General features: G+C 42.0%; 1 protein-coding gene across 2 annotated transcripts in view; it reads right to left on the bottom strand.

Moving 5' to 3' along the window:
• IFT74 (intraflagellar transport 74) overlaps positions 1-16,460 on the bottom strand; it is a 145,418-nt gene that overhangs the window by 41,291 nt on the left and 87,667 nt on the right. The gene's annotated exons all lie outside the window — the stretch shown is intronic.

The following is a 16,460-nucleotide window of genomic DNA, read 5'->3' on the forward strand; positions in this document are numbered from 1 at the left end:
TTTTTTTATTCACTTGAGTGTACACAAGTACAGAGCGTGCATCCACACAGGATTGTTCACGAACATGGGAATTGTTAGAAATTTAAAATGTAAGGCCCAGGTAGCTAAATTTGAAGCACAGCTGACTTGGATGATTTGTCATCCATTTTGGCCTTAAATGTGAAACTCCATTTGCTTTTTTTTTGGCAATTTGCACTTAACAGAATAACCCTGTTAGTGTTAGGTATACTATTGTAGGACTGTATTTTTCTTTTGCATTATAAATCATCTTAAAAAAATACTAGCTATATGCTGATAAAGCAAGTTCAATGTAATTTAATTGCATCCACATCCTCTTTCCTTGATCTGGGGAATAAAACAATAAGACATTCCTATGTAAACCCATTGCTTGGGTTTCCTTGCAGCTGTAGGATGTCTTACTGGCTTCCCCTCTCTTCTATAGAGAAAATGTGAAGGTATTTTTTTTTTCCACTGGCTTTCCTCAAGTCAAGAAAATAAATTTGATAGTAAACATGTTTTCTACATAACAAGTTATTTAGCGCCTTGTGTCCTAAATCAATGTTCAGATATTATGTATAGAGAAAATTAATTCCACACTAGATTTATAGGGGGCATGAACAGTGGAGGCAGGGTTAAAATATAGAATGCTGCAAAGCATTATTTCCCCCCCAAAAACTATATAAAATGGAATATGCAAAAATGAAGATAACTACTTAGGACAAAAATGATTAAATCTGCTGGTGCTTCCAGTGTCCCTTTATAAAGAATTTTAGCAGTGGTTAAAATAGCTTTTCCTCTTTTTTTTCCCCTCATATGAATGTGTGCATTATTTTAAAAACAATAGACATTACTTTGTACTCAAAGGGGCACTTTCACCACACCGGCAGTCTCCGAGGCAACTAACACACTCAGCCTATAATAGCCATCCAAATATGGATGAATTTGATAGATTGCTAATGTGTACATTTTGCATCAGAAATACAGCAAGCAAGGAGACAGGCACTCTTGTTTTGAGTCAAACTGCTCTAAAATTATTTGACACAAAGCCATGTGGTAGTGCCCACAGTCTAGCATAATGGGCTGTGGTGGTTATATTGCGTAGACTGCCCTTTTAAATATTTTTCATTAATTCATACATACATACATACATAGTAGTTAATTCCATGTGATAACATTTGGTTATAGAGGAAAAGAAAAGAAGCAGGAGATACTATCACAACATGACCAGGCATACTCTCATTGAGAATGGATATTTGTGCCATAAATGTGCAAGCCACAGTTAAAGAGTAAAGTGTAGTTTAAATAATGAAGCTATTATAGCATTGTGTTTATTTTTTTTTTTTTATTTAAAGATTTTTATTCTTTTTGTGAGTAACAAGTTACAGATACATCAAAGAAAATTGCACATTACAGGATTCGTCTTTTTTTGCACTTTACAATACATGAATATATGAGTCAGAACAGTTCAGAACATGTTATAACACACATTAAACTGGGGTAAAATGATCGTAGGGTACCGCTTTACAATTAAGGAATGTCCAGCTTTTTAAACATCACTAGTATAATATCGATATCTATAGGTATATAATCAGTGGGGTAGCAATAGAGTTACTCTATGGGTTGACTTCTGCATGGAAGGGCCTTCGTCGGATTCGCCTATGGTTAGCGCTGCGGGTTAGGCATTGTGGAGAGGGGATAATGCCGAGTCTTTGAGATAGGAATCCCAGGGTGCCCAAGTGTACGTAAAAACATCATATGTACCAGCTATGGAGTGCGAGAGTTCCACCATCTGCCTGATGGAATCCACCTTGGTGATCCATTCCCTAATAGATGGGGGTCTGGTTTGCTTCCATTTGAGAGGAATTAAGGCATTAGCTGCTGTAAGCAGGTGGTTAAGCAGGAGGCGTGTTGGTTTCGGCAGAGCTGTGGGATACAGCATGAAGAGGAGGACCTCGGGGGATTGCGGTACCACATATTTTGTTATAAGTTGCATTATGGTGGTTAGCTTGCTCCAGTATGTTTGGATTATGGGGCAGAACCACCAGATATGGCCCGGGGTGCCTATGTCTGTTTTGCATCTCCAACAGAGGTTGGAAGCGTTCGGGAAGAACTTACGTAACCTAGTTGGTGTAAAGTGCCATCTAGAGATGCGCTTGTAATTACTTTCTTGGGCAATAGTGTTGGTAGTGGACCTAAAGGTGTTTTTAAATATCATCTCCCATTCGTCATTCGTCAGTGTAATCTTTAGTTCTTTTTCCCATGACTTTGTGAAATCTGGGAGTTGGGCCTGTACGGACATCTGCAGGAGTTTGTAGAACACGGTGATGTGTTTCTTTTTCATTGTCCCCAGGAGGGCCTTATGTTCGAATGTGGACATTGGTCTGTGTCCTTGTGAGAGTGATTGGTGCGCTTGTAAGAAGTGTGAGAGTTGTGCGTAATTGTAATATTGCATAGGTGTGTGTGTGGGCGTTTGGATTAGATCTGCCAGTGGGATTATTCCTTGCCTATTGGTTACATCTTTCAGATGTAGGTGTCCTGGATGGTTTCCAAAATCACTGTAGGCGTGTTGTGAGAGGCCTGGTTTGAAGTATGGGTTTTTAGTTATTGGGTATAGTGGGGAGGGGTTGGGGGCAATGTTGTCAAGTGTCCTGATAGCGTTCCAGTACTTCAGAGTGGGGAGTACTGTCGGGTGGTCTGGGTGGTCCTGTCTAACCCACGGTAGGCCCGTTTCGTGCCAGGGTATTGTGTTGATGTGAACTTTTAGGCTTGTCGCTTCTATTTGTACCCATTGTTTCTGGTTGTAGGCATTAGTCCAATCATAGATTCTGGACAGGATCACTGCCTTGTGGTATGTCTCTATGTCCGGTACTCCTAGGCCTCCGTGGAGCTTATGTCTCGTCAGTTGTGTGTACTGTGTTCTCGGGCGTTTACCCGCCCATATGAAAGTGGAGAAGATGTGTTTTGCCGCCTTAAAGAAGGTAGCTGGTATTTTTATAGGTAGTGTTTGTAGTACATATAGAAATTTCGGTAAGATGGCCATTTTCAGTATGTGTACTCTGCATAGCCAGCTGAATTGGGGTTTGTTCCAATTTTTTAAGTCTCTGTCAATGTTGGCCAGTAGTGGGGGGAAGTTGAGTTCGTATGTTTTGTTGAGTGTATGTGTGAGCTGTATTCCCAGGTACCTGACTGAGTTCTGTGGCCAATGGAAGGGGTATGTCCGCCTAAGTCGGTCCCCTAGCTCTGCTGGAATGGTTAGAGGCAAGATCTCACTTTTGCTGCCATTCATCTTATAGTTGGATACCCGGTTATATTGGTCAATTTCCTGTAGCAGGTGAGGGAGCGAGGTTTCTGGGTCTCGAATCGTGTATAAGAGGTCATCCGCAAAAGCAGATACTTTATACTCCTTGTCTGCTATTTGTATCCCATGAATGTTCGGGTTGTCTCTAATTCCCTGGAGGAAGGGTTCCAGTGTGAGGATGAACAAGAGGGGAGAAAGGGGACACCCTTGCCTCGTCCCATTGGAAATGTGGACCGTGTCTGTGAGTTGGCCATTTATTCTTATTTTAGCCCCCGGTCTGGAATATACGGCTGAGAGCCAAGCTAACCAATTGGGTCCGAAGCCCATGGCCTGCAATGTGGCTTGTAACAGGGCCCAATCCACCCTATCGAACGCCTTTTCGGCGTCGATCGTGAGGATAAGGCTTGGGTCATTGTTCATCTTTGCATGGTATATGAGATTTAATACTTTGGTGGTATTATTCTTGGCCTCTCGGCCTGGCACGAACCCTGATTGGTCTGGGTGTATGAGTCCCTGTAGGTAGGGCTTGAGACGGACTGCCAGTATCTTAGTAAAGATTTTTAAGTCTACATTTATTAGTGAGATGGGCCTGTAGCTGCCACAGTCCGTCAGATCCTTGCCTGGTTTGGGGATGAGTGTGATATGGGCTTCAAGTGTCTCTCGCGGTAGGGTGTGGCCTTGGTGTAGTGAGTTAAAAACTTGTAGGAACGGCTTGTTCAGGGTCGCGGAGAATGTTTTAAAATATTTGGCTGAGAATCCATCAGGCCCTGGGCTTTTCCCTAATGGCAACTGTCGTGTGATTAGTGAGAATTCCTCTGGTGTGAGTGGAGAGTCCAGTGCCTGTCTGGCATTGGGTGGTATCGTTTGTGTTAATCTCTGGGTGAGAAAGTTTTGGATGTCCTTCGGGTCTGGCGGTTGGGACCTGAGATTGTATAAATTGGTATAGTAGGAGTGAAATTCTCCCATTATGTCAGGTAGTAGGTGAGTCATAGTCCCAGTAGACTTTTTAATATGGGTTATGTATGTTTGCTGCCTTTCCTTTTGTATTGCCCTGGCCAACATGCGGCCACACTTTCCGCTCTGGGTGTAGTACCTATGTTTGGAGTAAAAGAGAGATTTCTGGATTTTTGCATTCAGTAATGTTTGGAGAGAGGAACGCTTGTCTGTTAGTTCTTTGTAAGTATCTAGGAGCAAGTGTTTTTTGTGGGTGTGTTCGAGGTGTCTGATGTCCGTCGTGAGGGATGTAATCTGAGCCTCCCTCGCTTTCTTTTGTTTAGAAGCTATGGCAATTATGTGTCCTCTTATTACGGCTTTGTGGGCTTCCCACACAATTGTGGGCGACACTGCCGGTGTGCAGTTTTCCTCAAAGTATTTAGTAAGTGTCTCTTTTAAGGCGGCTACATTGACTGGGTCATTGAGTAGTGTGTCATTAAGCTTCCACTGTGATCTCGGAGGGATCAGGTTTGGTATTTGGATTGTCATGGTGAGGGGGCCATGGTCAGACCAGGTAATAGGGCCGTAGTCGCAGGACTGTATGAGATGGAGGTGTCTATGTTGGAGAAAAAGCATGTCTAATCTAGAGTAGGTATGTTTAACCGCTGAGAAGAAGGAGTAGTCTCGGGAGGTGGGATGCGTCACTCGCCAACAGTCGAAGAGATGTCGCTCGTCTAGGAGCTGGACAATTCTGGACCTGGAGGTTGCGTTGTACTTGGTGTATTTGGAGGTAGTGTCCAAATCAGAGTCTAATGAAATGTTAAAGTCTCCTCCTAAAATAAGTAACCCTTCCGTGACCTTGTCTACTGCAGCCAGGTATTTGCGGGTGTATGTGCATTGTTTTCTGTTGGGGAGGTATAGGTTGGCAAGGGTCACTACTGAGGTCCCTATCTTTCCTTTGACTATCAGGAGCCTGCCGTCTGCGATCGATTGGTGTGATGAGTATTTGAAGGGTGTGCGTGCATTTATCAGAATGGCCACCCCTTTTGATTTGGAGCCTTCATAGTTGCTAAAGTAGCCTAGAGGGTAGTGTTTGTTGCGTAGGGTTGGGGCTGAGTCTGCTCTGAAATGTGTTTCTTGTAGAAACGCTATATCCGTTTTGAGGTCGTGAAGTTCCCTAAGAGCCAGAGATCTTTTGAGAGGGGAGTTGAGACCTCTCACATTCAGTGTCGTTATACGAATAGTTGCCATGCTGGGATAGTCAGAGAGGGGGAAGAGCTCCCTATTGCAAAGAGTGTGGAGTGGTAGAGTTATTCGGGTAGCGGTTGTTCGGATATTAGTGTGTGCGTAGAGGTGATTTCAAGAAGATTTGTTTAGGTGCAATTATCAACGTAACAATAAGAAAAACAACGAAAAAAATTTACCGGATTAAATCCAACTATATACAAAGACTTAGGATAAGCTCTGGAGCTAGCGAATGAGAGTGCTTTAGAATTATGGATGGGTAAGCCCCTTTAGCCGGTGGCTTCTCCCTGTGCGTTCTAGGTGGGCGCAGGGAGGTAGGTAAGGCACCGCTTGGGCTTGTATTGCCGCTACAGAGGGTTCCACAGTCTATCTGTGGTGGGGGGGGAAGTCTAGGTTGGCGTGGGTGGCGTAGGGATGGTGGCGGGTAATCCACCTATCTAGTTATGAATAGTTGTGGATTTCGGGCTTAGTATTTCTGTTAGGATTTGGGACCATTCGATGCGCTGCAAGTGGGCCTCTGGGCCTGTAAGGTAAGTTAGAGCAGCTTACCCCGACAGGAATGAGTAGGGTGTCAAGCTGGGTTAGCACTCTCTTTCGCTCTCTCTTGGTCATTGCTCCACCCGGCCCCCATCCCGCTCCCGCACTCCCGCTCCCCTACAATATCCCTCAGATACATGGTGTAACTCAATGATAGAATGAATGGAGAGGAAGGAGAAAGAGCACTTAGTGGGGGAGAGGGCCCTGGGTCGCCCCTTTGGGTCCCTCCAGCCCCCTGTCGCCCCTGAGGGCCATGGCAGTTGGGGTAAGCGGTTCAGAGGGGGGATGGCAGGTTAGCCGAGGGGTGAGAGGATAGGAGAGTGAATACAGAGGCAAAACTGACCAGTAACATGTTAAAGTTAGTCAACACATTCGGAAATTCTATAGGTAGCTAGACAGACAACCCCAGCTCTCCGCTCTGGCATGCGCTGGGGAGGAGGGGGTATTCTCAAATACCAGTTGCGTGTTACCTATCCCATTCTGGCGATGAGGGTCACTGGGTTAGGTCGGTAAGTCCTTTTGGAGTTGCACAGACTTGTCTTTCAGTGTCGACCCAGCTATAAAGTTCTTTCGTGAGTTGCCAGAAAAACCTTTGTGCTGGGGTCCATGTTGTGTCTGGGAAGAGGTAAGTGAGGCCTCATACAGTGTGAAACCAATGTCTGGGTCCAGACTTGCTGATTTTCCTGGTCGGTCATAAACAGAGTGTTGGTCCGTAAATAAAACATAGGCAACGTCTTACTGGTCGTTTATATGGTTGTATAGTCTTTTCTGGCGTAGTATTGTCCCGGGCGTCAGTTTCGGTGTGGTTCAGCCTGTTGTCCTTGTGGGTTTCGCTGAGGAGGATGGTGCTCATTGCGCCGTCTTTTTGGCGGTGTTTGCCATCTCGCTCTCTGAGGGCGAGGGTAGTTATGGGGCGCCTGAATCGGGCCGTACCAATCAGGGATCTGCACGTCAGGTAAGTTCAAAGTAGAAGTAAATGTGGCGATATCCTCTGCAGTGGTCACGGTAGCGGTGGTTCCGTTGTGTGTGGCCGTCAACGAGAGGGGGAAACCCCATCTGTATTTGATGTTTCTGGCACGTAATAGGTCTGTCAGGGGTCTTAGAACCCGTCGAGCTTGTAGAGTCATCCAGGATAGGTCCGGGTAAATTTGAATTTGGGCTCCAAGGAATAGTAATGGTTGAGATGTTTTTCTTAGTTCTCGCAGTATTTCTTCTTTAGTCCCAAAGTAGTGTAAACGGCAAATTATGTCTCTTGGGGCTTCAGAGGCCGGGCCTCGCGGTCTCAGTGCTCTATGGGCTCTATCAAACAGAATGTGCTCTGCTGGATCTTTGTGGAGTAAGTAATTGAATAGCTCCTGTAGTAATTTAGGAAGGTTTTCCCCTTCAGCTTCAGGTATGCCTTTCAGTCGCAGGTTGTTGCGCCTTCCCCTATTGTCGATATCATCAATAGCCCTGTACATCATGGCCATCTGGGTGTTTTGTGCCTCTAGGGCCTGGTGAACCTGCTGAACCTGGGTGAGTGTGTGGTCTTGGTTATCTTCAAGTGCTTCTAATCTTTCCTCTACCCCTTTAACCTCCGCCGCCATATTGTCTAGTTTATTTTGGAATGAGGATTCCATTTTCTGGATTAGAGCCTGAATATCCTGTTTTGTAGGCAGGTTGTTAAGTATAGCTCTCAGATCTGAATCAATATGTGTGGAGGCCGTGTCTGAGCTGGCTGGGCTTAATGGGGGTGAGGATGGAGCTTGCTCGGTGAAAATTTCCGCCGCCATTTTGGGGCCTGTATCATCGGCGTTTTTCGCCGGATTATCCTTAAAGAATTTAGTGAGGGCGCCCGTTTTTGCTGTGGACTGCCTCTGGGAGGTTTGAGCTGGGTTGGTACCTTTTCTGGGGTGCCCCATAGTGCGTTGTTCGCCCGATGTTTGTGGATTACCCGCCGTCCCAGTCGGAGCTCAGCTACAGCACGTCCAGCTCGGCTCGCGGTTGGCTCCGCCCCCCTAGCATTGTGTTTATTATGTGCAGTGAAATATAAAATGGTAACATATTTACATTTTGCTGCAAGCATTAGGGTGAGAGTTATGAGGAACATGCACTCAAGAAATTTAACAGTCATCATTTTGTTGGAGTGGTTAGTTTTACACTGCACAGCATTTACAAGGTCCAAACAGGTTACGAAGAACACTTCCGTATTCTACTCTCATATTCTGTTCTACGAGGATACAGGTTTCAAACATTGGGAACACTAACGTGCCCTGCATTGTAATGTAGCAAGTCGTAATCAGTATCAAAGTTGAGATGTTTAAAGTAAATTTAAGTATCTTACCTTCTGAAAATCATTCCAAAAGAAGTAGACAGTAGTATTAGAAAAAGCAAGAAAAGGGCAGAAAAAAATGCAACATGCAACATTTCATGTACAAGAAGACAGTAGAATGAAGGTTAGAAATAGACTTCATTTACATTTTGTGGAAGCATCTACTCAAATAGACTACTTCAGGGGGAAAAAAAACAATGAATAAATATAAAAACCATAAACAAACAGAACAGTATGCAGACGGCAAATTGCAGGCCATAGTGACTGAGCTAAAGATATCTTACGACATGACAAGAGGCTCTGTATTTTGCTATTCTTTCTTTACTGAATCCCAAAAGCAACAAAAAACACCAATCAAAATAAAAAAAGAAACAGAAATATAGTGTATTGCAATCCAAAACAACTCCTCTTTCTTTGCTGTTACTGCAACAGACATGTCAGAGTATCAGAGTAGGTTTTCTTTAAAAGGGACACTATAGTCACCTGAACAACTTTAGCTTAGTGAAGCAGTTTTGGTGTATAGAACGTGCCCCTGCAGCCTCACTGCTCAATCCTCTGCCATTTAGGAGTTAAATCCCTTTGTTTATGAATCCTAGTCACACCTCCCTGCATGTGACTTGCACAGCCTTCCATAAACACTTCCTGTAAAGAGAGCCCTATTTAGGCTTTCTTTATTGCAAGTTCTGTTTAATTAAGATTTTCTTATCCCCTGCTATGTTAATAGCTTGCTAGACCCTGCAAGAGCCTCCTTTATGTGATTAAAGTTCAATTTAGAGACTGAGATACAATTATTTAAGGTAAATTACATCTGTTTGAAAGTGAAACCAGTTTTGTTTTTTTCATGTAGGCTCTGTCAATCATAGCCAGGGGAGGTGTGGCTAGGGCTGCATAAACAGAAACAAAGTGATTTTACTCCTAAATGACAGTGAATTAAGCAGTGAAATTGCAGGGGAATGATCTATACACTAAAACTGCTTTATTTAGCTAAAGTAATTTAGGTGACTATAGTGTTCCTTTAACTTTTTCATCTTTTCCCTACTACTTTACTTATTCCCACTCACTGCGTGTATGCGACCACCTGGCACAATTTATACATTTTTGCTCCGTAAGCCACTCGAAAAAGAAGTGAGAAATGCCTTAGAGGGGGAATGCCCTCAACCAGCACTACCGGATAAAGATGTTCAAACTACCAAGTTTGACATTACGTCTATGGTCAGGATTCCTGCAAGGACTCTGAGAGTGGTTTGAAAATAGCACTAAATAATAATAAAATACTTGACAACACAAGACCATTAGTCCAAATATACTTTTGAGATGACACAATTGCCAAAAGGTACCACTTTAGACCTGCAAGCCATCAGAGAATGATCACAAAAATGCTTCTGGCTAGTGGGGAATGCTTAGAGACGTAAAGCTACACTGTTGCGCATTGATATCAAATGATCTGATCACCAAATGGCTTGTTATATGTGCCCCATTTAAAAAGAAACTCAACAAACACATGGGGTTGTTTACAATGCGAGGTAAGGAACATACCTCATTAAAAAAAATCTTTAATGTTATTAAAAACTGCAGGATGAATCTCTATTTATTTCCAGAATTGGACACAGATTTCTTCAGACGCATGGATTCTGCAAACTGTTCATGGTTTCATCATTTCTTCATTATCGCTTCAGATGGCTATTTGTCATCCCATCGGTACATCTCAGATTCAGCGTCGTCATATAGGCTCCATAATCGAGAATCTTTACTCCAAGTAACCATCTTCTTGGTGAGAAAGAAGATAGTACATTTACAATCTGTTATCAGTTTACATCAGCTCAGGGCTTTTGAAGAATATTGCCACTTCAAGATGGAAGTCATTAATCTCTTGCAAGCTCTACTGTGCAAAGGTTCACTAGTTTAGACCTCAGACATGTATCTCTTTTTTTCAATACATCCTAGCAGTCGTTGATTCCTCAGTTTCCTGTGAAAAGGGATTCCTTGGCCAATCATGAGTCTTGCAATTGGCCTCAGTTCAACTCTTTGGTGCATCACCAAACTCCACAAACTGGTCATGGCAAGACTACAGCCTCAGGGTGTTTGTTGCCTTATTTATCTAGACAACATTTCATTTTCTTCACAGATGCATAAATTTTGGCCTGACTATAGATTTTATTATCAAATCCAACCGCAGGCTGTGAGGCTAGGGTGCTTCTGGATTGAGGTGTCTACGGGAGGACCATGATCGGAATCAGAATGGGGTCTTTTGCAATATATAGTTTAGCATGAGACAGGGCAAATTGCTGCTTCCCCCTTCATATGGACAATGTATGGCGGTATAAAATGTTAACCAGTTTTAACCCCTTAAGGACCAAACGTCTGGAATAAAAGGGAATCATGACATGTCACATGTCATGTGTCCTTAAGGGGTTAAAAGGCCCAATCTTTCCGATTATTATAAATTATGAAAAAGAGAGCTTCCAGTTGTTTCCAATGCAACGTTTCATTCAGGGCAGAATATCTGCAGTGCACATCGAATCTGTTGGTTCTCCAGGAAATGGGATTGGATGCTGGACAGATCAGTGTTTTGCGCTCTGCAGACCTATCAATGACCTTCCTCAGTGGACCTTTTTGCTCAGTGGAACAACTGCCAATTACCTCAGTTTTACAATGGACTTCCAATCTGGATTGCACTTCAGTTGACACCTTTTTTCAAATTTGGAACGTCAAATGCTTCAAATTTGGAACATTGATGGCTAAGGATTGATTAAGGGGCTCCTAGGTGCCGGGAAACAGAAAATGTTACTTCTCTGTCTGGAATACCTGGACTTGCTGGTGTTTGGAAAGGGTCTTGATCCCCTAACAAGGTCTCTGCAATGCATATTAAATTCTCTCTCATAACTTTTTTTTTTTATCTACCTAGTAACGTTATACGTTCATCGGCTCATATTCCAATTTATGGGAAATGGGTTTGGTTTTTTGACTCATGCATGATATTTGCATGTCCCATACTATGAATACAAAATATTCCCATCTTTGGGATGTTGACTTGGTTTAATGTTTCTTAAAGCATTGGCCTGACAATGAATTCTTGTCATTGCACAAACTTTCAGTTACATTTATCCTTATACTTTGTCTAGTCTCTTTTGGCGGGATTCAGACGTCCATGCCTTTGCTATGAATGCTTTTTGGTTTTCTTCCGACGGGACCTTTCAGATCTCTCTCACACAAAAATCTGATTCTTCTATTAAACTTTGTGTTGCCTCAATGCTTATTTTGTATGTTTTGGTTACTGAGTCGATCTACTCTTCTTTATCAGGACAGTTCCTTATGTTAAACCGGTTTCTGTTATGACATTGGCTTACTGGATTAGTAAACTTTTGCCTTTGGCGAGTGTGGGTCATTTGGAGCCCGTTCCATCCATGGAGTTGCAGCCTTGACAGCGTTTTACTTCTGGGGCATCCTTATCAGATATCCTTTGTTCTGCCAAATGCCACATATGATGTAATTGAACTTGTGTGCAAGTTCAATTACATCATAGGTGACATGCCTCAAAGGTAACTTTGAACTGTTCCCATTTTCCTTGCGTTAAAGATAGAGGAGTTGTTTTGGATTGCAATACATCTATATATACAATATATCTTTCTTTCTGGTGATTTGTGTTTTTGTGGCTGGGTAAAAAAACCAAAACGTTTTGCTGCTATTTTAGGAAAGTAAAGAAATGTCATCATTAATATTGAAGGAACACTACAGGTTCAGGAACATCCCCCTCCCTCCCCCCCCTGTCACCCCGATCCCCTAAATATAGTAAAATCTTACCTTTATTCCAGTCTGCCCCTGATCTGTCTCCTTGGCTAACAGCATCAGAGGCGTTGATCTGAACCAATCACAATGCTTTCCCATAAGAAAGCAATGAATTGGCTGAGCTTATCAAGGAGGCAGATCAGGGGCAGAACCAGCACAAGCCAAACACACCTGGCCAATTAGCATCTCCTCATAGAGATGCATTGAATCAATGTTTAGTGTCTCCATGGAGAGGGTGGAGACACTGAATGTCAGTGCACATTGTGCAGCACTGCCCCAGAAAGCACCTCTAGTAGCCATCTGAGGAGTGGCCAGTGGAGGTATCTCTAGGCTGTAAAGTAAACACTGCCTTTTGTCTGACAAAACAGTGTATAATGAAAAAAGCCTGAAGGGGCTGATTATACTTACCAAAACAAATACAATATGATGTAGTTGTTCTGGTGACCACAGTGTCCCTTTAAGATTATTAGTACACATTAAGCTAGCTTAATCTACAATTTGGATTCCAGCATAGCCGTTTTGGCATGGGATTCCTAATCTCATTCAATCATCTACATTTTCTGGTTTAGTGAATGAAGCGCAATGTGCACATGTGAAATGTGTACTGAACACACTTTATACAGGGCTTTAAAGTAAGTCTTCATGGACTATGGCACAAAGAAAAAAATGTGTATAATGGCACAAGAATGCCCACAAATCTTGGATGTGTTAAAATAGTCTCTGTCTATTTTGTAAACCATTAAATAACGAGCTATGCAGCCTGGAATGCCAATTTAATCCATCACCAAGAAAAACTGATACACGTTGATTTCTAGAACACTGTATTGCATGCCAACAGCCAATACTGAGTAACTGGACAGACAGTCAGAATTAACAGGTTTGAGTGTGTCTGCTCAGACTTTCCATGGCTGTACATTCACAGACTTTCCAACGCAGATGAATGAGTAGTCTTTGCAAGGCAGGTGCTTTGAGAAAAGCCAGTGGGGTGTAACAAAGTTAATTAAAATCAGCAAATTTTGTAAAATGGAAAAAAAGAGGACACACTCTTCACACAATATACATTTCAGCAAGCTAAAGTGCTTTGGGGTCTGAAGTACCAATTTAGCTAACATGTAGAGGGCATTATTCTAAACATACATGATTTTGAAAAAAAAATATTTTCATAAAAAAAAAAAACAATAACAATAAATGACGAAAGTTTTCATCCAGTAGCACAGTCACACATAGTAGACATTTAGCATTGTGGGAAACATTGTATTCTAAATTTATTTAAAATTTAAAGGAACACTATAGCGTTAGAAATACAAACATGTAATGGGAGGCTAGTGCTGATGTATGGCAAAACTCTGCACGGCATCAGTCATATGGTATAAGAGACCATGTAATTAAACTATCAGAGTTTCACTCAGCTATTTGAATGAGTTACAGCCTCTAGGAGCATTTAAACTCTACACTGTAAACATTTCCATTCCTTCAGAACCACAGGGACATGACATGGCCTAGGGGCCTCTCGTGTCCTTTTAAATACACAATTAAGATTTATTAAAAAAAATGTTCACAGGAACAGTTCAATTTAAAAGAGCACTATAGTCAACATATAAAAGCAAGAAAGACAGGTCCCCTAGCCTTCTTTCTTGCTTTGATATTAACTTCCCCTTAATAAAAATATTATTATAGATAAAACTTCCCTCCGTTCCAGCGCCGAGCTCCTCGGCAGGCCGTGCCCCCTTTTTCGTCAAAATGACAAAGTAGCAGGGCTCAATTAGATGCTTCTCTTAGAGAAGTCTCATAGCGATCTGGTACGCATGCGCGACTTTGAGGTGCACCAATCGCGTTCTTCATAGAGCCGCATTGAATTCCGCCCTATAAATGAACACTGAGCGCTCTACCTGTATGCGCATTCGCGAGCTGACTGACAGCTCATACTGCTCTGCTTGAATATTCAATATATGAAAGACCAGTCCTCTCCTGCCTTGAATGTTCCGTCAGCATGAAACCCTTCGGCTAGTCAGGCCAAAGACGGGATTATTTATTTTTGCACAAGCAGTTTAGATTATTCTGGTAGGTTTTGTTTTTCACTGGGTCAGTTGTTTTTTCATTTAGATGCATTGAGTTATTAAGTATTTTTTGCTCTTTTTTATGGTTGAAAGAAAGCAGATAAAAAATTCTATAGGAAGTCTAAAATAATTTGTTTTTATAGGATTAGATTTTCAGAATATTTCCTCCCCCTCATTAATAACTATTAATAAGGTACAGGGTACGGGGCAGATATTGCCATTTTAAGGGAAGACCAAGGGCTTGTAGACCAATAGCCCCTTGGGAAGGAATAATATTATTGAATCTTATAAGGCCAGGTAAAGGTAATCAACTGGCTCACTGCACATTTAGGGGTTAATTCCTTCTGGGCAATATACTTAGGGGTTAAATCTTTATGGACAAACAGACTGGTCATCTCCGGGGCCAAACCATGTATTGAGGGGGCCAGAAATGGCCAGTTTACCAATACAGAGGCAGAGGGCTCCTGTAACCATCACAAAGCCACAGGGTTTTGAGGCCGATTGTCCTTAAGGAATTTAAAATCCAGGAGACTGAGCATCTCCTGGACTAATGCCTTATGATTCATAGCCCCATTGGAAGGAGGAAGAGGAGACAATATGCTGGGCTTCAGTCACATTTATAAATATTTTGGTGATATCTTTTTTTTTTACAGTATGCATGTCTTTGGCTCCAAGAGCATACTCTCCAAAGTCCATGCAAAAATGCCAGTGCATGTGACTGAAGGAAATGGAATACAATGCTATAGCAGTGCTTTCAATGGAAACCTTGTACTGACTCAGAAAGAAGAGGGAAGTGAAATTGGCAATCTATTGGTTTGTGTGGCTTTGTCATCAGCAAGTTGTATTGCATACAATGTTCAGCAGTTTTTCTTTAAAAAAAACTTGAATAAAATATTTTTAATAAACTTGGTCACCCTGATCAGGCGAACAATGCTCACACTATCCTGTCCAAATGACCATCTGCACCGCACAATGCTATGAGTTTAGCAGATCACCTGTTAGAATTGCAGATTTAGACATCACGTTTTCAGCAGCTTCCTGCCACTATGAGTTTGAAAAATTCTGACGTTTATTCCTTGAGATCATCTTCCACACAGAAGCACTACCTGATCTTCAAGTGTAAATTACAGCTAACCTTTCTACAACATGGTGTCCAATTTTAAGCCAATACACCATAAAGTGTACTGAATAATGATTTGATCTCAATAATACCTCATAACAGTCTCTTCTGTAAAATCATTGATACTTATTATTCATTTTTATTACGTGTCAGCGGATGCAGAAAAAGTAGGTCCATATTGTGAGTGAAGATGTGTTCTGAGAAGTGATGCTTATGTAAAAGTGAATTTGGAAGAAATTCATTTTCAGTTACTTGTGTATTAGATCAAAGTGGGAGAAAACTTGAGTAACCTTGTCAGAGAATGTTTAAGGAGACACTACAATGCCCAAATCCAGTAAATATAAAAAACACTGTTTAATAGGTATTTCCCCAATGCAAACATGCATTTAATTACCGTATGTATTTTTTTCATTAAGGATATATTTAAAAACAGCTTGCAAAAGTTGCCAATCTCTAAGTCTTTGCAAGCTCACCCCAACCCAACTCTAACTAGGCTCAGACCTTCTGTGGTTATACAAATACAGACTTTGCAGATCATTCGCAAGGCAGGTGCTCTGTGCAACTGTTTGCCTCTTGAGTTTTGCTCCATTGTGCTAAGAAGGAAATAACAGAACTGGTTGTCTGATTGACAGCCAGGGGAGTGTACCACAATTTATAACTGTGCAAATCTCTATTGAAATTTGCACTTTTTGTAAAATGTAAAAAAAAAAAAAAAAAAGACACACATCCTTCACAAATAAAGCACTTCAGCAAGCTAAAGTACTTTAGGAGTCTGGATGGTCTCTTTAACCTGGTTGGCAAGTAGGGGGGAGAGAGTTACTTAGTAGGAATTCCAGAATATAGATGCTTTATCGGTCCTGGTGACCAGTGAAGTAAGAGGGGAAAAAAAGATGTGTATGAGCGTGGGAAATGGACAATAAATATTGAATAAGTTAAATTAGCCCATAAGAGGTGTTCGTAATAGACTGCAGAAGAGATAGGTGTGAGAGGTACATTCTAATTGGGCTGAGTTGCAGTAATGCAAATGGATATTACTGGCAAGTATATATGAATTTTGATTGTCGAGAGCAGCATTTCCTAATTGGTGTTCCGTGGCGATTTGCTTATCGGGTGGCCTAACCACTTAGGGCCACCCGATGGGTATTGCTAAACAGGGGACTGATCAGGCCAGGC

Source organism: Pelobates fuscus, chromosome 5 (genome assembly GCF_036172605.1).
Source record: "Pelobates fuscus isolate aPelFus1 chromosome 5, aPelFus1.pri, whole genome shotgun sequence".
NCBI classification, from domain to species: Eukaryota; Metazoa; Chordata; class Amphibia; order Anura; family Pelobatidae; genus Pelobates; species Pelobates fuscus.